Raw genomic sequence first — 27,811 nt, forward strand, 5'->3', positions numbered from 1 at the left:
TCAATGGGATTTGGAGCCATGACTTTAAGAGAGTAGCTCATGACAATACAGCCACATTGCTGATTACTGACATCAACTGCGGCAATCACATTTAGGCAACTAAGCAGCACTGTGGTTACTGGATCAAGAGTGGCTGGAAACTATGCAATGGGATGCTTGGGATCACCTCACTATGTGTGAGCACAGAGTGCAAGCCCCCATCCCTTTTGCTAGAATACTAAACAAAGTATCTCTCATAGTTGGCATTATTGGAGCAGCGGCACAGCAGAAGGTTTCTCCCACTTGAGGAAGGCATTCATGCATTGTTTGTCCTTTAGTAATAGATCAGTCACACCTTTGTGAGTAAGCCTATATAAACTGGTTTTGCAACTAGGGACACCATTCATGTACATTTGAATCCAAATGAACCAACATAGAGCAGTAGTATATTGTGTGCATGCTTCTTATGTGGTCGACGCCACCAATAGGTCATTTATATACTGGACTAGAAATTAGTTGCATGGTAACTCCAAGGTCTCCAGATTCTTTTTTAGTACTTGAAGATTGAGGGGCTCTCTATATAGCCATGAGGAACTCAGCACCATGCCAAAACCTTATTTTGGAACCAGAACACAAATAGGAACTAACTATCTGTAGTGATCAAGTCCACTCAGTTGAGATGATTTAAAGAGGTTTATTAGAAGATGGTACAAGATCACAGGAAGATTAGAACAGGACCAGATCAGGATCAGTTCAGGTCCAGAGGGAGACCCCACCAGGAGCAGCCAGCAGGCAGCTCAGCCCAGTCAACTGTCCCTTCTCTGACAGATTCCCAACATTCTGACAGCATCATCACATTAACATTCCACTTGTGGTAGAATAGCATTGGATTAACATTAGCAGGATATAACATATCCCCCTTTCTTATACGGGGAAACAAAAAGCTAGTAACAGAAAAGAAGAACCTGAGAAAGTGAAAGCAAAATGATTATACAAAAGCAAAAAGAACAACAATAAAAGAACATCCATCAAAAGAAGAGCAGTGTGAGAACAACCATAGAAAGAAGAGCAACCAAGAGGGAAATCAAGGAACAGAGAAGAAGGGAAATCAAACATAGAAACCATCCTCCCTTCTCACACATCAGCGAAGAAAAAAAAAACAACGTAAGAGAAAAGGATAAAAGAAAGCATAAAAGACTCCCCCAAAACGCACCCACTGGCCAGAACAGGAATGAACTGGTGGCTGAAAATGGAAAACCAACAGAACACAGGGCTACAGGCTGCGACAAATGCAGAGGAAAAGAACACAACAGAAAAGCAAGGGAAAGTCCAGAGACCACAAGAGACACGAAAAGAAGACCTCAGAAGGAAAACAGAAAAGAAGAAAGAAACAAGGAAGATGAGGAAAAATATAAGGGTAATCCTCACCTACAAGAAACACCATCATCAATATAAAATTTAAAATGTAATCTAAAGACAACAGTGCATAATAAAATTCTTAACTATATGTGAGGTTCGGGAGGACTATAACTCGAAAACACGCCCTAGAAATATAAGGCAAAACAACAGTAACAGATGGGGCTAAGACCCTTATGAACATAGTCCTTGTAAAGTTGACATGATGTCAAAAAAACAAACAAATATGGGTAGGAACCCATATGGTAAGAACAGTAAGTGTAACCTTCGCATAGACACACCCTGTAGACAGGTACATTAGAAAACTTACGGGTAAGAACCCGCAAATTGATTAATGCGAAAGGACTGTAACCTTCGCATAGACGCACCCTGTAGACAGGTACATTAGAAAGCGTACGGGTAAGAACCCGCAAATTGATTAATGCGAAAGGACTGTAACCTTCGCATAGACGTACCCTGTAGACAGGTACATTAGAAAGCGTACGGGTAAGAACCCGTAAATTGATTAATGCGAAAGGACTGTAACCTTTGCATAGATGCACCCTGTAGACAGGTACATTAGAAAGCGTATGGGTAGGAACCCGCACTGCTGCAAAAGGAGTGTAACCTTTACATGGATCCTCCAAGTGAGGGAAAAAGAATAGTGCATATGTGAGTACCTTTTGATGAGGCCATTTTATCCCACAGCTAATTTTGGGTTTGGCGCTCTTTTTGTAATATTAATGTGAGACATATAACCAATGTCTGGTATTATACGGGCCGTGTTATGACTCGAACATGGCGCCCATGATTTTAGTCGGGAGCATCATATGGTTTCAAGAATAGCCAAAGATTTTTGTTTCAATTTTGTGGGAAAAATCCATACCTGTGTTGTATTATCTTTATTTTATTTTTTCATTTTGGCGCATTATTGATAATACTGTCACGATTAGTATAATAGTCGATCGTTTCTATAGGGACTGTAATGCTATTTAGACATGGCATTCACGTTCGTAGTTAGAGGATAGTCACCTCTTCTACCTTTACACCCCTCCTCCCTTTTTTTACTTACGCGGAAGTAGTTTGACGGCGGCAGCGCTCGTTACCTGTACTCGGGTCACATACCGTCTTCGAGGTGAGTTGGGTTGGGTTACAGTTAGTTACAACAGAATTTTATTCTCTTGTTCTGGATCTTAATAACACTTTAAGAATATTGGTAATTCTAGATTCTTTTTGTTTGTAGGTTATCCATATTAGGGACGACCTGCTGCAACGAACTCGTTGTTTTTCTAAGGCATATACAATGTGATTTGGACTTATTAACAGGGTAAGCGCGGGATATATGTATTTTTTTGGTGTCCGTTTTTGGCGTTTCAGTAGTTCAGTGATGCAGAACAGTATAATGTTGTTTCAAGTGGTAGAAAATTCGGGCATTACATATTTTAGCTGTCTTTAAGAACATTCATATATTTCGAAATTGGAGAATAGGATTTGCAGTTGCATTCGACCTCAATAAGGTATTGACATTGCTTTAATTATTTCATGGGCGTATTGGTTTATCGTGTCTCATGTGTGACGCAACTACTAAATTAGGATTACTTGTACCATTATAGGTTTGCAGTTCTCCAGAAACTAAGGTACAGAAATAATTTTGTGTATTAGCTGTATGAAGCATGTGACTCACATGGGTTGGTGAGTAAATCAAGTACTGCTATAAACTTGTGTTGTCACCATACTTTGAATTCTGCTCTTTGACATTATGATTATTCAGGTAATGAATTATTTTGTACTCTGATTTGTTCATGGCTTCGCATATACGTTTCTACTGAGCACCTGCCTGTAATTGCACCGGAGATTTCTTTGCACCAGTCCACAAACTGTGGGGTATATTTTGTGTTTAATATTATTTACCATTACGACTCTATACATTTGTTATTTTTTTTACTTCCAGCCCTGAGGAAGTCGTGTGGGTTAATCCCTTTGAAACGACAAAACGCGTTGGGGAGTGGAGGAACCTTGTCAATAAATAAAGAAGAATTGAAGTCTTCACTGGATACGTTTTATTTCCTTACAATCAACATTTGTATACATTTATAGCGTGTGCATCAATAATATTAAATCATATGTGAGATGTGTACAAGTGAACAACGCGCAGATGGGATTTAAACCCACTGCTGGCAAAAAGGACTACCTACTCATAGCAATCCCAGTGTAGGGATAAGGGTAGGATCCCATGACTCATCTCTAAACATATCATCCAATAATCGCACTGTGGAAGCAGCAGAACTGTAGTAACATGAAATACAAATGATAAGTAAGCAGTAAACCCATAAAAGCAGAGTTGATTGTAAAATAAAGGTAGCATGACTGCAACATAACATGTGTCCACTGTCTCATTGGACACTAATGGCTCTGGAGTCCTCAGGTCAAAACATGGAAAATCCAAACGTGTTGCAGCGAGTCAGGAGAGATGAGTTGAAGATGGAAAAACCACTTTCCACCCATGACTGTGCACTGTGATAAAACAAACTGATGTGCACCCAAAACAAAAAAATTAAAATAAAAAATACCTTCAAGATGTCGAAATGAAGACACCAGGCAAACCGGAAATGAAACCTTGACCGGATGAGATGACATCGCCAAACACTGTGAAGTAATTCCAAGCTGTGCCGAGAAGAACGTGGTTGGCAATTTACAGGCAGAGAGCGCGCATCACTTAAGGTGAAAGCTGAGACTGAATCAGCCAACAACAAGATGGCGGCACGCTCAGAGACGTACACCGAGAGGTTCACGGCACGCTTCAGCAGCAAAACGTCAGTCGACAAGATACGAACTGGCAGGACGTCATGAAGAGTTTTTGAGCAGCTACGTGCGACAAAAACAAGGTAAGCCGCTCGAGCCGCTTTTGAATTCTGAATTATCCCACAACTGACACCAAACACTGGCCTCCTAGAAGACAACAACCATTGGCAAAAACAAAGTTGAAAACGCTCTGCTCACCATGTATGTCTCCACACTTCCAACATGGAAAATGACCCGGCGAAAACACCAAAGAGCCAGTAGTTGAAAATTAGAACAGAACAAATGGGTACAAACCGGAGCAGCGCTGGCAGGGAGAAGCGTTAAAACATCCAATCCATCAGAAAGGCAAAATCTTGCACCAAACAGACACGAATGAGCCTTACTGACAGCAGAAACTCTGCACTTCACACTGGATGCAAAAACTGGTTACTTTAGATCATGAGACAAAGTAGACATTTGTAGTTGCCGCGTAGACTTTGTTGTAGCGCTGTAGACCTTAGTAGAGGCGAAACGTAGTCAGCTTTGATGACTTATTGCCAGGTGTTGAGATGACTTCACTTGTGCAAGGACTGTCAAGCTGTTTGAGCATACTTCAAATTACACTCTGTAGTGTGAGGTTGCTTGACTGGAAGCAGAGAACATGTTAATGCGACCTTTACTGTGTGCAAATATAGACTAGTCCCAAACAAAATTGAACGTGTGAGACTGAATCCCACTCCCTTTGGAAACACAAATTCAGGCAGTCCATTCAGACAGAACAATTACCTTGCTGTTGAGACACTGCAGAAACAGCATGTATAGTCTTGAGCTGCAGTTACAACAGACCCTGTAGGTACAACAGGAACAGACTTCTTGAGACACTGTAGGGACAGCAAGAACAGACCTTTTAAGATGCTGTAAGAACAGCAGGCAAATACTAGAGCTGCGTAGAGAATGAAACTGGCACTTTTGCGTAGAGGCCGACCGATGGGAGGTCACTGGTGGGGTCAGGATGCCAGTTGGGGTACCATGACTTCAGTTGCAGGAGATTCTGTATTTTAAGTTGCTTGGAGACCTTGTAGAGGTGACAGAAGCAGGTTCTTTAGAAGATCGTCGCCAAAATCCTGTAGTGATCAAGTCTACTCAGTTGAGATGATTTAAAGAGGTTTATTAGAAGATGGTACAAGATCACAGGAAGATTAGAACAGGACCAGATCAGGATCAGTTCAGGTCCAGAGGGAGACCCCACCAGGAGCAGCCAGCAGGCAGCTCAGCCCAGTCAACCGTCCCTTCTCTGACAGATCCCCAACATTCTGACAGCATCATCACATTAACATTCCACTTGTGGTAGAATAGCATTGGATTAACATTAGCAGGATATAACACTATCCTCATGCAATAAGATGAAAAAGAATGCTTGGCACAGGTCGGTGACTGTAAACCACTTTGCAACACAGGGGATTTGGAACGATATCACAGCAGGATTTGGTAACACAGGACAACATGCAACAACAATATTGTCAAACTTTCACTTGTCCTGCTGCATCTGCTATTTTTGTTTGATTTCTGCAGGCCCATAACTGGAAAATTGCAGGCACTCCCTAAGATCTCTTTTAAGATGACCTGTTCTTGCGTGCATTCAATCACAGGAGCAATTGCAGCTACTATGTCTGATGAGAGGTTGTTTTGGGGTGCTGAGAGATTTTCTGCTCTGTTTGATTGTTATTCTCACAGAGTCAGACTTCCTCCTTCACAGAGTCCCCTACGTCAGGGGGGTAAATTGTCTTTTGCAAAAACTTGGAATAGTTGAACAAGTGGCTTTTGAGCCCTCAATTTAAGTTCTGCATTCTCCATGCTCATCATGTGTTTGGAACTCGACACCATCCAGCATACAGTAAATCACACAATTTAAGTTTATCTAACAAGCCCTGTCCAATAATTTGGCCAGGCTAAAACCACATATTACAAATGGATGGTCCTCTTCAAGGAGACCCATTTTCATAAGGACGTTAACTGAAACAGGATCACTATCTGCTTATTGAAGATACCTGCAACATGTGCTTGTTTTCTAAAGAGGGGTAGGTTTGGGACTTCTACAATTCCTACAGTAGAAAGAGTAGCACTGGTGTCAATAAGAAACAACACAGGGTGGCCTTTAACTTCTCCATCCATACATGGGCCACTCTGGTCTACCTCAAATACTGAGTCAAGCACGTAATCTTCCTCTTCACTCATTGTGATTGATCAGAACCTGGAACACCGAAAATGTCAAAGACTGGTGCTGTTGAAGACTGTCAGAATCTTTGAAGGGGTCATGTTTTTCAAATTACATTGCATTAACAGGCTTTGGGGCCTATAAGGTTCTGGGGTCTTGTGTTTTGCATATTCTGAGCTAGCATAACATTTACATTAGGAATTTGACTGAGTTTGAACAACACTCTTGCTTCCAATGGCCCAACTTGTTACAATAATGATATGGAGTGGTTTTCTTTACCATCGCTATATCTATCCCCAAATGTAGACCAACCGGCATTCCTGATCCTCTACCTTGCGGGACACCATTTCCATTCTGAATCATCTGACTACCACCTTGATATACAACTCCCTGCTTTCCAGCACCAACATTTAAACCATAGCTAGGATTTGCCATGTACGGACCATTTTGAAATTCCTTCTGGGTTAACTTTGATTGAGCCAATATTAAATTCCCTTTCATTTTCTTCTGCCTCTCTTCCAAATCATCACTGCAATGCTTCACATATCGCAGTATTTTATTGAAAGGCTTTGACTACCAACAAATCACATCCTTTTGAATATGTGAACTAATCTCCAGGCATAGCCCAAGAACAAACTGAGGCACAAACTTACTAGATTTCCTCGCTCTGGTTTTTCGCCACTGCTATGCTGGTGAAAGACTTGCATAAGTCTTTCGTAATGGCATGCACTGACTCTTTGGACTTTTGACCAATCAGTATTTTTCTGTGGAACCTTAGTTTTCAAAAAGATAAGCACATGATTGTACTTTTCTGTTACTGTCTGAGAAAAATCATTCATCCAATCATCTCTTGGTGGTAAAGCAGTAGGTCATTGACTGATACTTTACAGTCAGTCCGCAAATCATTTGGAACAACAATGTCAAAGAAAGTATTCAAATCCTACCAAGGCACCTTAGAGAGCTTCACAAATCTGTCAACCTGGGTTTACCAAAGGTCAGGATTTTCACTCAGTTTTGTTGTCTGCATTTATAAAGTCCAAATAAAAGTTTTAATAATTTCTGTAAGCTCTTTCTTTGTTTTCACAACATCCAACACCAGTGTAGGAGTCTCATCTGGAGTATTTAACAGAGAGCTATCTTCAACTTATACTGCAGGCCAACTCACCATGTGAGATGTTACCATTCAGTATGCAACTCCTGGATCTAGAGCTCAAGGTAGTGGGGGACTGTTATGATTGGGTAAGCAACTTGGGCTGTAGTGACAACGGGCAAACCTGTAAAAACTAACACCACCCCCAAGGAGAAACGAACATGAGTGGGGGTTCTCCAATGGTTAATTCCTTCCAACTCGTGGATTTCATCCTCCTGACTGAACAACATTATGCAGAGGTGGTTGAGTATCCAATAAATCATCTAAAAGTCATCGCTAGAGTCACTGTCACTATTTTCCCCATGTTATTCCATTGGGTAGCACGGGGTACATCCTAACTTCCTCATATACATCTTTTCTCCATGCCTGCTGCTCTGCATTCCATTTCGCTTCTATCCAATTACGAACTGTTTTGTTAGTTCTAGTCTGATATTTACCCTCACATGTACTGCACGCTCCCATGCATTCAAAGCTTCATATTGGGGTGGTCTTGGTGGGGTGTTTCACCTCATACAACAGTCGCCTCAAATTCTCAATTATTCTCAGATTGTAAGCACTATATGGGGGAAACTGCAACGACCCTTCAATCCTAGTGATCTTATTCCACTGTTTGAGCCAGATGCACATGTGTAAATTTACCTGGGTTACTGTGTAGTGCATAAGCGTGTCCTCAGGAGGGACCTCCTCACACTCACAGACAGGTATTTTCACATTATCACTAAGCAAAGCTCTCACTTTCTTGGCAAAATATCATCTTTTCCCTGTGTATGGTACAGCGTAGAATCCTTAAACTTCTCAGTACATCACAAAGCAATACACAACAAAACTAACATCCAGTATCAGCACAACCTCACTAAATTGGCCACTCACAGAGCAGCACTCTCTGATGTAATGACCAATTTCAGCGCGGTACACACCACCTGACCATCATGGCGCACTATGACACAATTTGAGCAGCTCAAAGCAGCATTCACTCGACAGCAATCAGCTTTGCAATAGCAAATTATTGAAATAAAAAAAAGATTACTCTTGTCTTTTCTACTAAATGAAAGTTCAATGTGCACAGTCACTCTAAGAGGAACTGGGAATATGGCCCTTCTGATGCTATCATAAACACAGAGAGAAATCTCAACCAGCGGAAATCACCCTGACCAGTGTGGTGTTCTTCTGTGAACAAAAGATTTAACCATATTACAATCTCAATTAGTACACCCTCAGAACTTTAATATGTCCCTATCTTTGTGAAGCCATTAGCGCTTAATGGTTAGACACCACAAACCTTAGAGGACAAGTTACACCTAATATAGTCAATGTTTATGCTGGGATCTTAACCAAGTTATTTAAGCATTATTGTCGGAAAATCATGAAAGATTCAGTTTCCCTGAAGAGAAACTCCCTACAACTAACTTAAGGTTTCAGAAGTGTTTAGCAGCAGGTGTCAGCAAATCAAACCTCTAAGGCAGAATCATATGAAGGTTCATATTAGACAAATGAAAAATGTTTTTGCAGTATAAGGGCATGGTTCTCCGAAGGTAGGTAAAAGCAAATCTGACTGTCTAGCTTAGCGATGCACATTTAGAAGATAACATTCAATAATCTGGACACTCCTTTCTGTTCTCACAGAGCAGGTACCAATCAAAACTAAACTATTGCAAACTCCTAATGTTGGCCCTCTTCTCATAAATCATACAGTAGTAGAATTAGGCTTTGTGGCCTTTATCGATATCTTTCAAGGGAGGATACAGCTCAGCCATTCAATCTCATACACAGGTTTTAAGATTTACTGTTCAGCTGCTTATGAGATACATTCAATGACCTTCACACAGAATTTAACATTAGCAACACAGTTCTAGTCAGCATACTGTTAGAACTTGGCCTCTGAAACACGAAAAAGATTATGCACAGCAAGCAAAAGCACCACAATTAATTTAACATTGGGACTACAATAACTATGGCTAACCTAAGATGAACAGAGTGTAACTAGATTAACTTTCAATGTAAAATCTAAGCCTGGGTGGAGTTCGTGGAGTTCTGCTACACGGAACTCAGTGAAGTGCAGAAAAAACTCTGCCACGCTAAGTGGAGCTCCACAAGCAGTGGCGTGCGTTAGATAAATGTCGTTTGCAGTGATTTTCATTGCCAGGTGCTTGTCCACACTGTGAAATCATCGTGAACAGCACCATGCATAGCGCAAGCGGGTGCTGATTCCTTTCTGCTGCTCAAGTAGATTTTTACTCGAGTGGCAGCTTTCTCAATGCGAATGGATGGTTTCTCAACGCGAGGGGTTGCGAGCATACGCGACCATTCACAATGAGAAATCTGATCGCCCGCGTTGGGAAATCTTACCGGCAGGTTGATTTTCCATGCTTGCGCTCGCCAACCTAATGTTGATGATCACAAACGAGGAAAAATTTCACTGGGAGGTGGATTTTCCTTGCTCGTGCTCCCCAATTTGACATTGACGAACGGAGCGGAGTTCACCACCCAGACTTAGTAAAATCACTAATTATGGTCAATCTATATATAAAATCACGCTTGGAAAGAAGTTAGCAATGATTATGTCAGTGGCGGTCGGCATGGCTCGTGGGTGGCGGAAAGGTGGTCGCACGAGGATGCGCATAATAATTTATTTTAAATCAACTTACCTTCACACCGGGTCCCACGTCTCTCTGCTCCTGCTCTCCCCGAGGAACAGGAAGCACAGCCAGGCCCCACTGACCATTCATAATGCTCCAATGCAGCGGTGTGATTGGTAGGCACCCAGGCTCCCCTGACCAATCACAATGCTGCAATGTAGCATTGTGAATGAATTTGAGCATCCTGGTTTAACTCTCAACCAGGGAAGGGGGCCTGGGCATGTTCTCCATGCCGGCTGTAATGCAGCCAGCATGGAGAATGGGGAAAGTGCGCATTACTGGTTTAGGCGGCCCCAGAGGGCTGACCAAACAGTCATGCGCACTTAGGAGTGGGCAAACAACGCTTCCCCTACATTACCCCAGGACTTGTCTGTTTCCGCTTTTGCTTGTGGACATTTTTTTCTAGAAACTACCCCTATTTAACTGTTGTGATAGAAAACGTCCAGCAGAGGTCAGTAAAATAACAGAATCGATCGCTTTCTGCTTAGGGACTTTATTTTTTAATTTTCTAGCAACTGCCTCTATTTAACTTTCTTGATAGAAAATGACCAGCAAAGGTCACTAGAGTACCAACATCGCTTTAGCATTCCCTAGATTCCAGGCTGTAGAAATGTGCCTTCCGTGAGCACCCACAGACAATCATTTTTTTTAATGTCGTATTTTCAGTGATATGACCACTGAAGGCCCTGATCCTACATTAAGAACAGAGCTATGGACAATACCATTCCTTGCTGATGGGCAGTATTTCTCGCCATGTGTTCTTATACCGGGCGCTTTTCTCAGTTTGGTGCTTACTTTCTCTTTGTCCAGTATCCAATGCCCATACTCAGTCTCTGTGAGCCACCTTCTGCCATCTTTGTTGTGTTTACAGCTGTGATGTAATGCAAAATGATGACCTTCCCCCTTGTTGAATGTGATTAGGTGAGTCTCACCAAAGGCGCAACTAGAGTCAAAATTTTCGGGGGGGGGGGGCTAAGAATACATTTCGGGGGGGGGTTGATTCTTCAAGCAAAAGGCAGAGTGGAGCTGCAGGGGCTCTAAGAAGGGGTGAAAAACATCAAAGCCTCATTAACTAGCAAAAGGTCTCTTAAAGACCTGTGAAGTACTAATGTGCGGCTGTGTGTGTTGCTGGAAAGCTGTCTCAGCCTGGGCTGACACACACGACGGAGGGGTGTGGGGGGGGCTGAAGCCCTTTGAGCACAATAGGCGTTGCGCGCCTGAGTCTCACATATATAACAGATATATGTTGGCCTTGGATGATTGGGGCCCCTTCTACAGGGCTATGGGCCCCCTGAAGAGTTGGGGGAACCCCTGCCCTGCAGAGGGTGCAGTGGCCTGTATTACACCCCTGGTTAAGAGCTCAGCATCTCGCTCTTGTGCACAGCGAGTCCCTGCTACCTACTATCACATTCATCACACTCACAGGTTCACATGGGCTGTCCCAAGGCCACACAGTCTAATCTCATCTCTCATCCCTCCTTCTCATACACTTTTATGCCTCCTTATGGCGAGACCATGGCAATTTCCTGAAAATATAAATCATCAAATTGCCTCATGAAATCGTGTAACCTCAAACCACATGACGTAAATTTCACTTACTCTAGCAATCACTACATGAAAACAAGCATTCGCAGTGCCAACAGATTTTGCTTTTTTTTTTTTGCCTTTTAACCAATGTTGTTCAGAAACAGAAAAATCAACAGGCCACAAAGTGTCATATTGTAGAACCATCTAAAATGATCAAGTTGAACTCTTCACTTCTATGTTTACTGAAAACAACTGAGGCGATATGACCATCCATGTCATTATTTTGAAGAAGGGGAACATTCAGGCCCTTTTCCACAGGTGAATCACCATGGCATAAAGAGTAATAAAAACACATTCCAGTGCATGTTCCCACATCGAGGCACTGAAAGGCAAATACAGATCCTCAGTGTCTGCTTTGACACATGTTTCTGCAATAAAAAATGATATATAATAATCATATATAATAACGTTGTTGGGACTTCCTTGTGTTGTGGTGATTACGTGAGCTGGGGATGTCATTGTGCTGAAGAGACCTGTGAGCGAGGCTAGTCTACAGTAGTGTGCCAGTCTTCAGTAATGTAGATTTTTCAGCACTCAGGATGCATGGCTAAATACTTATAAGGTCCCAAAGGTGAGACTGATTGCATTGCAAATGCTTGTTTTTGTAGTAGTGTCTGCAGTCTCTATTGTTAATCTGCTGAATCAGCATGACTAGCAATAAGGGTTGGGCTTTCTCTATAGTCCATCAGCTTCATGTCTAGTCCATGCACCATTTTACAATATTCAGGGATTGTTCCGCAGCCACAGGGCTTGTCTCTCGAAGGTCAGGAACTTTGCGTGTGGTCATTCAATCTTCTTTTCTTTGGGGCTGGGTTTGTTTTGGAATTGCTTGGGTTCATCCAGGGTGGAAATAGCTAAGTAAAAACTTATAAACTTGATTGAAAGAGCACCTGTGAGGAAAAGTACAGAGCATACACAACAGAAAAGAAAACTCCAGAGACAGGTCATAGAAAGGGAATAGGGAGACAGAAGCATCTTTATTGGGACAGAATACTTATCTATGTTTTACATTTTCTCTGTCCAAGGGACTCTGGGTGGGAATGTCCATTCTCAAGGAAGGACATTGGAGACCTTTCTAAGAAAGGGATTCCATTGAAACCTGCTATAGGGACATTTTTGGAGTACTGTGGCAGTGAAAACACTCTTTAAAGAAAATAAATATCAAGTGTAATCCCATTCTACAAAGATATTATGTCCTTCCTTAATACCCAACCCACGCCGCTTACAGGAGGATAATTGATGGATCATGGGAATCTTTCTATGTACTTCCTATAAAAAGAAGGCTATAAAACACTTCCTTGTGTCTCAAAGCATTTGGAAAAATTGTTTTTCATTGTATTCTTCACTCCTAGTTCAATTTTCGTCATAAGTGTATTCTCTCTTATTTTTGGATCTTCTTTAATACATGTTTGCTCCAGAGGCTTCTACCATCCATCTCTTCATATCTCAACCTCATAGCTTCAGTCTTTAAGGCTTCATTTTTTGTCTTTAGCCTTTTCCTCCATAGGGCTCCTTCTGGAGGCCACTAGCCATTGGGCTTATGCTATGGAACTGTGTCATCGTGGGTCCTAGAATGTCTCACTCATACCTCTGGCAGCTAAAGACAAGGAAACTCGGAGAGAACCAATCCCCAGCCCCTGACAGACGAGCTTTCAGAGGTTAACATTGTCTGAGTGCTCAGGTATCCTTCCACAACAAGGAAAAGTGCTAATTCCTTGGCAACAGATGGCATGTCTACCATTATTTGAAAAGCAGGTGACCTGAAGAGGATCTAATGTGACTCAATGCTACATCAAAAAAATCTGTGACGGAGGCAGCCCAACAAGACATTCTAGGACCATCCTCTTCAACTCCATCAGAAGAAAAATAACTTGCTCATCTTGCTTAGACTGAAGAGGTCGTCAAAGCCATCTAGGACACTGATGTCTTGGAATTCTTCATCTATTCACTGGGGAAACTGTAGCTTAATGAGAGCTGGATAACATGCACATTATGTGCCCAAAACATTAGAAGGGGCCAAGAGGACACTACCGTTCCGACTTCCACCATTGGCGACACCTCATGTTACAACATTAGAAGAGTACGGGATGTGGCAAAAGAAGAGGAGGACAAAACCCTGACAATTATTCCTGTGGACATCCTGAGGCAAGAAGAGCAGAGAATTTGTATTTCACTGCAAGTAATACATGTTTCACATTTAGTGTGGTGAAGAGAATTCATACATTGGGAATGAAAAGATTGAAGACTTTTATAAGGGGAATTTGCCAAAACAATTCAAAAAATGATACCTCACCCAAAATAAACACATAAACAGAAAATACTCCTCACCCCAAAAAACAAAGAAAACAAAAAAAATGTATTCTGAGAACCATCAACAACAAAAAAAACAATCAGAGCTTGTCCATATTGACAATTGGGCTCTGCAGTACTGCCTTTGGCAGGTTCGGTGCAGGCCAAAGGCCAATGGCCTGAGATCAACCCCCACTTCAGAGAGGATGAAGGGGTTTAACCTCCAAGATAAAGTCAGTGCTTTTGAAGGAGCAAACAAACACACAATTCCCTGTAAGAGGTCTGGCAAGATTTGACACAGTGTTTATTAGAGTGGGTAACAAACTCCCAAACACTTGCTATTATGGCAGTCTGTCAACATCCATAACACAAAACATAGTCCTACGGACTTTAGCATAGAGTCTTTAATTCTTACCAATGTAAGAAATTGGTTTGATAAGACCTGTACTAGGGCGTGCAGGGCACTCTTAGCACAATTAAAATTATTGTCACGGGACAAGAATAAAATTAAACACTGCAGGGTCGTATATAATGCCACAATCATTCATAGGAACAAGGAGCTACAGGCAGAGATGTGGAAGGATTTACTCTCAGCAAGTACCAGGAAGGACAGTACACTCTTCTGGAAAGTGGTTAATCATCCCTTCTTTAAAGAGGAGAGAGGGGAGACCTAGGGGCAATCAAGACAGGCGATGCAATTATCGCCGCTTTAGCAGCAGAAAACTGCCACTAAAGCGGCGGAAATGGGCTTGATAATATGCTCTATGGAATTCCAATTGAAGCCCATGTTAGATGTGAAGGACATCTAACATGGGCTTCAATTGGAATTCCATAGAGTATATTATCAAGCCCACTATCGCCGCTTTAGCGGCAGTTTTCTGCCGCTAAAGCGGCGATAAGTTTATCGCCTGTCTTGTTAATATGCCCTTAAGCGAGCCTGGTAACAGCCCAGAAATGGGAAGATCACTTTTGGTACTATTTCCGGGAGTGTGTTTGTTCGAGGGCTGTTCCCAAGGTACCAGGCAGCTAAACTATCATTGCACTGGGAGGAGGTTAAAGATGAAATAGAATCTCTACCAAGGGGTAAGGCTCCTGGGGCAAATGGGATCCGAGTGATTTTCTAAAATTCTATGTGAATCTTTGGGCTCCTCTCCTTACACTGTATTTTAATGCAGCTACCGGTCAAACACTCCGTGAGTCCTGGCAACACTTTTATTATTCCGGTTTGCAAGAAGGGAAATGGGAATGACCCTTCCTGTTATAGACCCATTAGTTTAATAGGTACTGAAGTAAGAATCATAGACAGGTTAATCCTGAATAGACTGACCCAGTGTTCTGAAGAACAGAATATCTTGTCTGATATTCAGTATGGGTTTCGTGCAGGGAGGGGTACTGACGAACAGAATCTTAACCTTCAACTTATAATTAAATAAATATATTTGGGCAAAAAAAGGCTCTCTCCAACTTGCCTTTATGGATCTCAGCTCTGCATTTGATTTGGTCCATCGGGAACAACTTTGGGGCGAGCTGGGGGCCATGGGGGTACATGAGTGTTTGGATAGTTTCCTCAGGGATCTTCATCATGGATTAAAGTATGTTTCAGCAATAATGATGCATGTACTAATAATTTTGCATTTAGTAAGGGGGTAAGGCAGGGCTGCATACTAGCCCACTTTCTTTTTATTATGTATGTGAATCGGCTTGAAAAGGCACTTACGGCTAAGGGTTTAGATGTCCCAAAGTCAGTGACAGATTGATACCGGCTCTTTTACACACAGATGATGCTGTTTTAATTGCACATAAAGCAAAGTCTTTACAGCAGCTTTTAACTCTTTTTGTTTATTTTATGAATAGTTTGGATCTGCGCACTAATTTTAGTAAATCATATGTTATGATCCTGAGACCAAAGAACACAAAGAGAGCCAGGATCATATTCTAAGTAGGATGGATAACTTTACATACTTAGGGGGGATATTCTCAATGAAGTGGCGGTGAGAGGCATTAGCCTCCTTGGCTTACCACCTCTCATTGCCACTTTGGAAACGCGAGGCTGCACCCTATTCTCAAGAATGTGGTGCAGCCTGGCATTTCCCCCTGAGATGGCGCTAAGTCTCATGACTTAGCGCCAATTCAGGCACCCTTGCATCAGAGTGCAAGGGTGTCTGCAAGCAGGGAGGTTTGTTTATCTACAGGAAGGTGTCCCTTCCTGCACATAAACAAACCAAAAATGCCAGTTTGTAACTTACATGTGTGCTGCATGAAGCAGCACACATGTAAGTTACAAAATGGCATTTTTAAAAAAGGTTTGTTTATGTACAGGAAGGGACACCTTCTTGTACATGAACACACCATGGCATTTTGCGTTTTCCATGTGTGCTGCCTCTATCGCCTGTGTTTTTGATGCTGCACTGGATTTTGTTTTTGTTGGCTTAGATGCTTCGGGCACTTTGGCACTGCTGATAAGTGTCAAAGTGCAAGTGCTCTCTGTGTAATTTGATATTGTGATTGGTTCTTCCTGATTGGCTTATTTGTTTTACCAGTAGGTCACTAGTAAAGTGCACTGAGTGTGCCAGGGCTGGTAAATCAAATGCTACTAGTGGGCTTGCAGCACTGATTGTGCCACCCACAAGAGTAGCTCTAAAAGAGGTCGCAGGCCTGCCTGTGCACGGTTTGTTAACTGCCATGTCGAACTGGCAAGTACACCCACTTGCCAAGCCCTACTCTTCCTTTTTCTTGCACATAAGACACCTCAATAGTTGGCCGCAGGTACCCCCCTGGGTAGGGTGCAGTGTGTGTGAAAGGTAGGACATGTACTGGTGTGTGTAACATGTCCTGATAGTGAAATACTGCCAATTTCGTTTTTCCCTATTGAAAGGTTGTCTTGCCCATAGGAAAGAATGGGGAATGCTCTGTAACATTTTACAAGCGTATCTTCCCATAGGAGTAAGAGAGAAAATTGGAGTCTGGTATCCCTGAACTCAGAATTTAATAACATTTTTTAGTAAGCATGGTTTTTAAATTCTGTGTTTGAAAATAGCACGTTTAGAACGTGACTATTTTCTTGTTCAACATTTCTGTGTGCCTCTGCGTGTTTGTGGATTGACTGCCTGACTTTGGAGTGACAGGGGCTGGGGAGTTGCAGTGTCTCCAGGAGTCTGGATGAGTCAGCACTAGGCTGAATAGGCCTGATCTGCATTTGGAGTGGTTGGAGGAGTAGCACCTGTACCTGAATAGGGCTGTGCCTGCCTTCCACAATGCTGGCTCCACCCCCTGTGGTGCATCTGAAACCAAGGCCCAAACTGACAAAGGATTTTGTTGTGCACTGACACAGTGCCCCAGAACTGGTTTGGACTAGGCTCAGAGCCCCTTGCACAAAGGGATCAAAGACATTTTGGGGTATAAGTATTAGACCTAAAACCCCTGAACTTTAGACTATTGCTGGAATCAAGAGGAACCTTTGCTGACGAGAAGAGCTGCCCTTGCTGTGTGTCTGGGGTTGGCCTGCAGTTGCTGTTTCTGCCAAAGAAAGGAGAAAGACTTTGCTGTGTGCTGTGTCCCCTGCTTGAAGAAGGTCTTTGCTGTGTGCTGTGTCCCCTGCTTAAAGAAAGTCTCCAAGGGCCTGAAGAAGAGCTGGCCTCCTGTTTTGAAGTCTCAGGAACAAAAGGACTTCACCCCAGCTCCCCTGAACTTCCTTGCTGGGAGTTCTGACCTGCCAAGAGGTGCCTGTAACTGAGTTGACCCCTCTTCTGCTGTTGGGAGCTGGAAGGAACCCAAGAGAAGCAAGAAACTATATTTCCGATGCCATCAACACCGTCGATGTGACGCCAAGGCTCTTGAAGTGAACGATGCAGCGCCCAGCCTGCTCCTCAGCTCCGATGCCCTATGACGCCTGCCGATGCCGGCAGTGATCGCGCCTGCCCGACGTCAGAGCTCGCATGGACTCCGTCTTCACCAGAGCCTGCATCTTGTTATCGCAGCGCCGATAACTGCCGAGAGTGACTCGAGAAACTTGCCGACGTCGCATCATCACCGAAGCCGACATCGGCCATCTTCGACGCTGTGCATAGTCACCGACCTCATTTTCAAGGTACTGTTTGTTTGGGGGTCTGTGTGACTGCGTGCCCGACGCCGCAATCCTCGCGGGCAGCGCTGCACTTTGGATTTCGTACTGTCCTGACGTCGTGATAGCCCCAGTTGGTGTTATTTGATTTCTACAAGCTTATTTTTGCAGCAGCCTTTTTAAATACATTTTACTGAGTATCAGTATGTTGGTTTTTTGTCATTTTGGTCTTGTCAAGTTTAGATAAATATACTTTATTTTTCTAAACTGGTGTGGTGTCCATTTGTGGTGTTTCCCCGTATTACTGTGAGTGTTGGTACAAATACTTTACACATTGCCTTTGGGATAAGCCTGCCTGCTCTTGCCAATCTACCAAGGGGGTGAGCAGGGGTTATCTAAAGTGTGTATCGCCCTTACCCTGACTAGAAGCAAGGCTCCCTATTCGGACAAAGGTACCTACCTCTGCCAACTAGAGATCCCCATTTCTAACACCCCAGAAAAACTATCTCTATAGCCGTGCTTTTACAAAAAGCTTTGAGGGGTGGGGAGCAATTCAGAGCGGGTGGGTATTTGACAGGCGAAGCAGAACATGACAGAGAAAGCTAAAAAACACATGCACACTAATGGAGTGGTGAATTAAAAAGAAAAAAGTAATTGCCTAAATATGGAATAGCGGAAGGATACAAGTCAGCTAATCCTAAAAAGGCTATGTTCCAGGGGAAAGGGAAAGATCAGAAGTGGAAGGCAAATAATTGAATAAGAAGCAAGAAAATCAAAGTGACAATAAAACCAACCAATAGTAAGTTAGTCCACTGTAGGTTTGCAATAGGTTTTTTGCAAACAAGTGAGAACAAAATATGATCTCCATATTCCAAATTATTTGAAAAAAGCACAACCTCCTGTGATTGTTGAAACTGCCCCAGTTTCTACATGCATGAAGGACTGTGAAACATATTGTGAAAAAGTGACAGGTTTATTGACCACTCTGTCATTGTGGTATTTGGAAAAAAGATATTGAGAGCCGGAAATATCGAGTTTTTAATATCATGATCCACAAATATTGTGTTGCAGAAGTATCATTGAAAATAATATCGATTTTCTATGGTAAGTGATATTGATGTGAAAAATATCTATGTTATTAATGGCATTTACAAAAATATCTAAGTTGTTGATATCAATGTCAAAAATATATTTTTTTAATGATTTTGAAGTATTTTAGTATATATTTCAATTGTATATGTAATAAATTGTGAGTATGATTATTGTTGATGTTTTTTAATATAATTTGCAAATTTGTAGTTTTTTAAAAAGTAAATGTCATTAATTATTGTAATTTTTAGTGTCGTAGTGGGTTGTGGTTTTTGTAGGGGTATAGGGTGGGAAATATTTTAATTATAATTAATGAATAATGATTTTTTAACTATTATTAATTATTTAATAGGTAATTAATTATGTGAATTATCTAATTAAATAAGATATGTTTTAGGTGCAGGTTATGTGGTTTATTGAGTACAAGGTGTAAAGTAAATGAATAATAATTAGTTATTAATCCATTTAAATTATTATTAACTATTTAAATAATAATTATGTAAATTGTGTAATTAAGATTTCTTTTTAATTATATGTCAGGTGCATGTTATTGGGTTTGTAGGGGTACAGTATGGGAAGTAAATTAATCATAATTAATTAATAATTATTGTAAATTATTATAGATTATTTTATTGGCAAATAATTATATAAATTGTGTCATTTAGATATTTTTTTTAATTATATGTCAGGTGTAGGTTGTTGTGTTTTTACGATTGCAGGGTCGGAAGTTAATTAAGAAATAATTTATTGATAATTAATTATCACTTTAATATTAATTGTTTAATTGATAATTGTGTTAATTTTGAACTTCTCATATTTCTTTAAGTTACAGTTTAGGTCTGAATTGTTTAGTTTGTAGAGGAATGGAGAATGTTATATAAGTAATCATAAATAAATAAAAATATTAATTCATTTTTAAAATAAATTGTATTATTTAATTGTGTTATACATTTATTTCTATTACATTTTAATTGTTGGCTGTTATGCTGGTAGGAAAACAGTGTGATATTTTAATTATATTTATAATTTTTGTGTTAATTGATAATAAGCATTACAAATTTTTATATTTATCTTATTTTTAAATTTTTTGCTAAAATTAAGACATTTAGGGGCCCATTTCGATGGTGGGCGGACTTTGTCCACCCGCCACCTTAACGGTAAATGGAACCAACTGCCAGAGGTGTGGCGGTCCTGCAATGGCAATTAGGATGTGACCGCCATCAATGCGGCGGGCGGTGCTGTCAGCAGCACCCGCCGCAATGCAAGATATGCATGTTGTGCATTGGCATGCACAACGTGACAGGCACTGCGTGGTGCCTGCCACCTTGTGCATGCCAGTAGGGGGGTACCATGGGTACCCCCCAAGTGCAGGCATCCACCCCCCCACCCCCCTGGGTCCCGCAACAGGCCCCCGAAGGCATTCTCCGCATGCCTTTCTATGGCGGAGTCTCCGCCATGGAAAGGCATGTCACCGCAGGCATGCTAATATGGTTGGAGATGCACACCATATTGTCTGCCTTTTCCGCCCGGCTGGCAATCCGACCGGCAGAAAAGCTTTCCGTCCGCCGCGGTGCCCCTCGCCATACTAATATGGGGGGGGGTGAAAATGGATATTTGGCGGGCGGATCGCCACCGCTGGGCCGGTGGTGGTGATCCGCTAGATATCCTAATAGGCCCTTTCATTTTTAGATTTAGAATTTTATATTTTTGGTCATTTAATAAAGTAGTTAAAATATGTTATTTGTTTGAAGTGAAGTAATCTCACTGTACTGTACTAGTTAATGGAGTGGAAATAGTACATTTTACCACTTCTGAGTCTAATGCTTTCCCCACTGCTGCACTGACTTGAGTGGGGATAGTACATTTTACCCATCCTGAGTCCAATGGTGTCCCTACTGTTGCACCATCTGCTGTGAGAATGGTGAATTTAACCTCTCCCAAGTCCAACGCTTTCCCTACTGTTGCACCTGCTAGAGTGGAAATAGTAAATTTAACCCCTCATGAGTCCAACACTTTCCCTACTGTTGCACCTGCTAGAGTGGAAATAGTAAATTTAACCCCTCATGAGTCCAACACTTTCCCTACTGTTGCACACACTGGAGTGGGAATAGTAAATGTTACCCCTCCTAAATCCAACGTTTACCTTACTGTTGCATCGACTGGTGTGGGAATAGCTAACTTAACCTTTCAGGAGTCCAACACTTTCCCTACAGTTGCACCTAATGGAGTGGGAATGGTAATTGTAACCTTTCCTGAGTTCAACGCTTTCCCTAATGTTGCACCTACTGGAGTGGGAATAGTAAATTTAACCGCTCCTGAGTCCAACGCTGTCCCTACTGTTGTACACACTGGAGTGAGCATAGTAAATGTTACCCCTTCTGAGTCCAATATTTTCCTTACTGTTGCAGCGACTGGTGTAGAAATAGTTAACTTAACCTTTCCTGAGTCCAAAGCTTTCACTACTTTTGCACACACTGGAATGGGAATAGTACATTTTTCCCCTCCTGAGTCCAATACTTTCCCTTCTGTTGTCCACATTGGAGTGGGAATAGTAAATTTTACCCATCCTGAGTCCAGTGTTTTCTCTACTGTTGTTCACAGTGCTGTGGGAATAATAAATAATAATACCCTCCTGAATCCTATGCTTTGCCTACTGTTGCACACACTGGAGTGAGAATAATGAGTTTTACTCCCTTGAGTCCTACATTTTCCCACTGTGGCACACACTGGGGGGTGAATCATAAATGTTGCCCCTTCTCTGTCCTATGCTTTCTCTACTGTTGCACACAGTGTTGTGAGAAAATTAAACTTTACCCTCCTGAATCTTATGCTTTGCCTACTGTTGCACACACTGAAGTGAGAATAATACATTTTACCCCTCTTGAGTTATACTCTTTCCCACTGTTGCATACACTGGAGTGGGAATAGTAAATTGTCCACCTTCGATGTCCTATGCTTTCCCTACTTTTGCACATACTGGAGTGGGAATAGTATGTTTATCATTCTTGGATTCTAATAGTTTTTTTGTATTGTTTAAATATTTATTATTATTATGTGCCAGTCGGATTCCTTTCCACACCCCCTCATTACATTCCGGTCATTCAGACTGGCTTTCCGACAGGCTCAGAGAGCCCGTCCAACAGTTGGAATGCTATCAGTAATCCCAAGGGCGGCTCTTTCCACCTGAGCTATTACGATGTCAGATTTCAACAGCCTTTCTGTGCAGGTCTTTCTGACACAGGAAGGCTGTCAGAACTCGACTTTGGGGGCCCCCGGCAGGGCACCCATGGGTGCAAGGCTTCCGTTTGGAGGCCGAGGAGACACCTATGGTTCCCCCTGTTTATCCCTGCACCCCATGGCAGGCACCTCAAGGTGGCTGCCACGGGGTGCAGGGATGGACTGCACCTCCTATTTTACAATGGGAGCATTTACACTGGGTAGAATACATGTCCCACTGTAAACTATAGGAATGCGACTGAACAGTGTTTGGTTGCATCCCAATTAGTCGGTCGGGATGGCTGACCGGGTGTCGGTCAGACACATGACCAAGACGATGTCGGGCGGAGGAAACTCAGCCCAACATTGTAAAAGGGTCCTAAGTGTTTAAGTATTTAATTTTGCATTTCTATATATACACATGTATGTAATTTGTAACATATTTTTAGTAAAACCTATTTTGACATATTGTATACTGTTTTATGGATATATAAACTAGAAATATTTTACTTGTTTTGCCGTTTATTTGTTACATTTAATAAAAATTTTTATATCTCTATGTAAATATATATATAGTAGTTATATTGGTATATTTAAAAACATTAGAAAATTAAAATATAGACTATAATTCATATTTTTTTGAATAGTTTTATACTAAATATGTGCAAATAAATATACACACATTCATATATATGTCTGTGTGTTTGTAATTATATAAAATATTTAATTTACATTACATTACTGTTATATGTTAATATGTTTAATAATTACCTTTATTTAACTCTATACATATTAAAACAGGATATTATTGTATATATTTTTTCACTATTGGTGTAAAACAATATTTTCCAAAAATATTTTTGTACTTACCATTACATGTATAGAAAAACGATACTTTTGTGATCGACATTTTTTAGATGATATTACTACATCACGATTTCTTTGTCTTCCATATTGTGTCAGTGATAGGTCGTTATATGCAGAAAATCTGCTACAATTGGTGGGGTCCTGAAGGCTTCCTACAATGGCACACCCACCGTACCTACTATCATGGGGTGAGTCATGTTTTCTCAAAAATGCTAAGGCTGCAGGTGCACATGAACATTAGTGCAGTCTGACAGAGCTTTTAGAATGGGCAACTTTCATCACACATTTGACACACACTGAGGGATTTCCTCCACCTATGATATCCTCTATGTGTCCTTCCAAATTGACCTAGGTATTAAATGCATGTTCTTGATGACTCTCCAAACTGGTGCATGCCGTTGTATTAGGAGTTCTCTTAAGCATAATGGAGCATTACCACATTGGACAGGGAATGGAGAACTGGTGGTCTTGCATTCCCATTGGGAATTGTTTCAAAAGATCTAAGGGCTCAAGGAAGTTACTACCAGTTAGCTTGCAGTGGAACAAAATAAGGACTAAGCTAGAGACATAGGGGCTCATTATGATTGCAGGCAGACATCAGTGTGCCCGCCATTGTTGCGGTGCTGGGACTGCCCGGCAGACATGAGGCAGTCCCACCACACATATTAGGAGGCGCCCGCCATACTGGTGGGGGCATCCCAGGCCTTTAACATTGCGGCACTGTTCGCAATGTTAAAATGGCATGCACTGCATTTCCCTGTACTGTGTGGCAGGCACCACACGGTGCCTGCCACGCAGTGTAGGGAAATGCCAGGGGGGTTCCATGGGTACTCCTCCAGTGCAGCAACACCCCCTCCAACAAGGGACGCCTGCAAGGGGCCCCTAAACCCAATCCCCGCCAGCCTCGATGCCGTCATGGAAAGACCTTTTCTCACCCACATCCTAATTTGGTGGACAGTGCCTGCTAGGCACCGCCACCATTTTAGTGGCTCTGCACCATCCGCCAGGCAATCAGTGCGATTGCCTTTGGCGGTGAAGTGGTGGGCAGACTTTGCGCCCGCCACGGTACCCACCGCCATCCTAATTGAGTGGTGGGCAATACACTTAGTTATGGCGGAAGGACCGCCACCGCCGGCCTGGCAGTGGTGGTCCTTCCGCCATCCTAATGACCCCCATAGATACTGAACTATTTACTGATTGCAACCACCAGGAGATACTCCCTGGCAGGAACTTAGGAACAAGACCAACAAGGCAGAAGCAAAGACAAATATTATTGCCCAATGGATTTCTGAATTACAAGGCAATGCAAATTATTTGGACTATAGCAGACCCACAACTGATCTATGTGCAAGTTTTGTCAAATGTTTCTTTGGTTAACAGATGTGGGTTTTGTGAAAACTAGGCCTGGGCTAAAATTCCGTTCCGCTCGCAGAAATTGCGATAATTTGACAGTTTACCGGAAATTTTTTGCTTGCTCGTGTTGTAAAATAATACATTCTCACGTGCGCGCGATCGCCGTACCTGAATCCCCGCGTTTGCCGACAAGTTTTCCTGATCCGGTCGCGTTCTCCATGAGATGTTGGATTGTTGGTAGCCATTTCCGCTGCCTCGCGACAGTTCGCGCCCGCAGTAACGTCATTCGTCGCGCGATCACATCTTTCTTCTCGCGATCATGCACCGCGAGACAAGTGAAAACAAGATGGCCGCGCCCGCGAGCAACCGCATGGGTAAGTTGGCGAGCCGCGACCACGCAGAAAATACCGCGAACGGGCGGGAAAAAACTTCCGCATCTTCGCGATATTTCCGCGTGTTTGCGGAGATTTTTAACATTTTCGCGATAATTTGAGAAAGTGAATTTCGCAAATTCCGCCCACCCCTAGTGAAAACCACATCAGCAAGCATGCGCCGCTGTGTTGTGAAGCCATGTATTGTAAGTACCCAGGGACACACAACAAATGTTATACTTTGAAGCATACACTTGTACCGTAACATGGTGATGTCGGCCAGTATTAAAGAATGGCCATAAAACCTTTATCTCATAACTATCAATGCCATGTTAGGCACATTGCAACATATTTGCTGCTTCATCCAAAAATTCCCTTTCATCACACATTCCCTTCTGCCACATACTTTCTTGAGCCACCTCAAGCCCTGTGAGATTCAGAAACAAATATCCATTCATCATCTAACTCAAAGTTAAGAAGTAAATGGAAAAACTCTCTGGACATGGACACAAGAAATAGCGATACATAACATAGGATAAATGTTAAGTTTGAACGGTCACTGGGGAGATTAATTTGATTGTTCTGCCATCATTATTTGGATAGCCTCTTCTCTTGTGTCCTAATGGCAAATATAACTGGCTTTCAGGTTTTATTGTAGTGTGTTTTGTAGAACGCCTCCTGTACCTCAGTCTGTGCCAGTCATTCAACTATAGGGAAATCAACTCAAGTCAAAATCTATTGAATAAGACTCCTGCGGGGATCAACAATATAAATACTGTTACCACAAAAGTGCTGTGTGTCCACTAGTACTCATACATAAAATATTTAAAACAGTTAAAAGAATATTTAAAAAATGTAAATTCATTATAACACACATATTCATTTAGTAGTGACATTTTCAAATGAGATATTTAGGAGTCGATTGAACAAACATTGCTAATGCCACGCTTCTCCATTCTGAAAATTGCAGGGCTGCGCCTTATTCACATGAATGCCGCGAACCCCTGCATTTGCCCCTGCGCTGCATTTGCCCCTGCTAGCTGCCTTGCGCCAATGCAGGCACACTTGCACCTTAGTGCGAAGGTGCTGCATTGGGGGAAATTATTATTTATGTGCAGGAAGGTGTCCCTTCCTGCACACAAACAATCCAGAATTGCGAAATGCAACTCCTATGTGTGCTGCATTGTGCAGGACACATAGAAGATACAAATCATCATTTTTTTAATGATTGTTTATGTGCAGGAAGGGACACCTTATGGCACAAAAACAATAATTCATGGCATTTTGCTGTTTTTTTGTGTGCTGCATAATGCATCACACATAGAAACAACAAAACGAGAGAGAAATAAAGCATTTTGCCATGTTAAGACCGGGTTTTCCCTGGTTTTAATTTTGGCGCTGCCACCTGTTTACGCTGCCCTTGTTCATAGGGGGCAAGGTCAATATCATTGGGTGTTGCGGCGGAATGTCCACTGCAATACCCATTGCCCACGCTAAGTGTAGGGTTAAAAGGGGCCTTATTTACAAGGCGGTCTGAAGCAAAGTTAAGTGGCTTAATGCCACCTTGTAAATGAGCCGAAGCCCCTATGGCTACAGGATCGTCATAAAAGGTGACGTTCCTGTGGCGATAGGGGCTTGAAAAAAGGCCTCTTAGTCTGTACTTGTTATGCTAAATGTAAAATGTAAAGGAGGTATATATCGACGATGTGCTACTGAGACTGCTGGACAAATATCGAATGCGTGTCTTAGATCTTGAATCCCTTCCTGACACAGATCACACAAGCGGCTGGAACTTAAAACAGATGTGGCCAAGACTCCATAGGTTCCACAAAGTCACACTATTGTTAAGTCATACCATACAAAACATAGTCTGCATTCTATTTGTTCTGCTTGTCTAGTATTGCAATTTCAATCAAAAATAAATAACCAACCTTTCTGTCATTTCTATGTCTTTTTACGGTTATTTAGTAGCATATTTCCAAGAAACAGTAGCACAATCGCAAAGCATAATAAAACTAAAGATTACTAAACGTCTGCTCGAAGTTATATAGGTCCGCAATTGCAAATATATGCACCACAACATTAAGCCATCTTCATACAAAGGTGCAAACATAAATCCAACAATATTGTACATTTTCAACTCTTTACAAGCTTTTGCACCTAATTTGCAGTATCAAAAGCTACCTGGAGGACCACACAAGCTCCAATGTTGTAATGACCTGACATGTAAAATTAGTTTGAAATTGAAAGCAGCCTGAGCTGAGAGGACTGCCTGTTTCTGGTCATTAATCTCCTCCTGTTTAGTAGAATGGGTTGCAGTATTTTAAAACACGAAATCCGAAGTTAATGAGACACCATGGAGCGGCTCAATGAGCCCACATTAGAGGTTTATTAAGCATGTGAATTACAAGTAATTGATTGTAACAAATATTGGGCACCATAAAGCACGTTTGCTAATAGCAGGTATCTGGCTTAATAAGCAGGAGGTTTTAAATGTGCAGTTTCATTGAACTTTGTTGTTTAAAGGTGATTGATGCCTTTCAGTCCCTTGTGATGCTTTGAACACATACCGTCAGGTCAGAGTGAGCCATATCCCAAATAACAGGGAGCCCGGGAAAGGAATGACTCTAATCTACATCAAAAGAACCCCATTTGATGTTTTCAGTGCCCTTTCAATGTTAACAAAGCGATGAACTATAGATATTTTCAAGTCTCCAAGGCATTCTAAACTAGCTAACTTAATATTAATAGACTCCGACGTGTTGGCAGAATAATATTATGTATGCAATGAAAATAAAACGTGTTGGTATATATAGAAAACCA

General features: G+C 41.9%; 1 protein-coding gene across 1 annotated transcript in view; it reads left to right on the forward strand.

The window, feature by feature from the left end:
• Positions 1-2,455: 2,455 nt before the first annotated feature.
• The window catches only part of LOC146855232 (uncharacterized), a 199,263-nt gene continuing 173,907 nt past the window's right edge, over positions 2,456-27,811 (forward strand). Inside the window, exons 1-2 of the mRNA XM_085650584.1 lie at positions 2,456-2,509; positions 2,618-2,701. The gene's annotated coding sequence lies outside the window, so the exon portion shown is untranslated. The remainder of the gene's footprint in view (positions 2,510-2,617; positions 2,702-27,811) is intronic.

Source organism: Triturus cristatus, chromosome 4_1 (genome assembly GCF_964204655.1).
Source record: "Triturus cristatus chromosome 4_1, aTriCri1.1, whole genome shotgun sequence".
In the NCBI taxonomy this organism is placed as follows: Eukaryota; Metazoa; Chordata; class Amphibia; order Caudata; family Salamandridae; genus Triturus; species Triturus cristatus.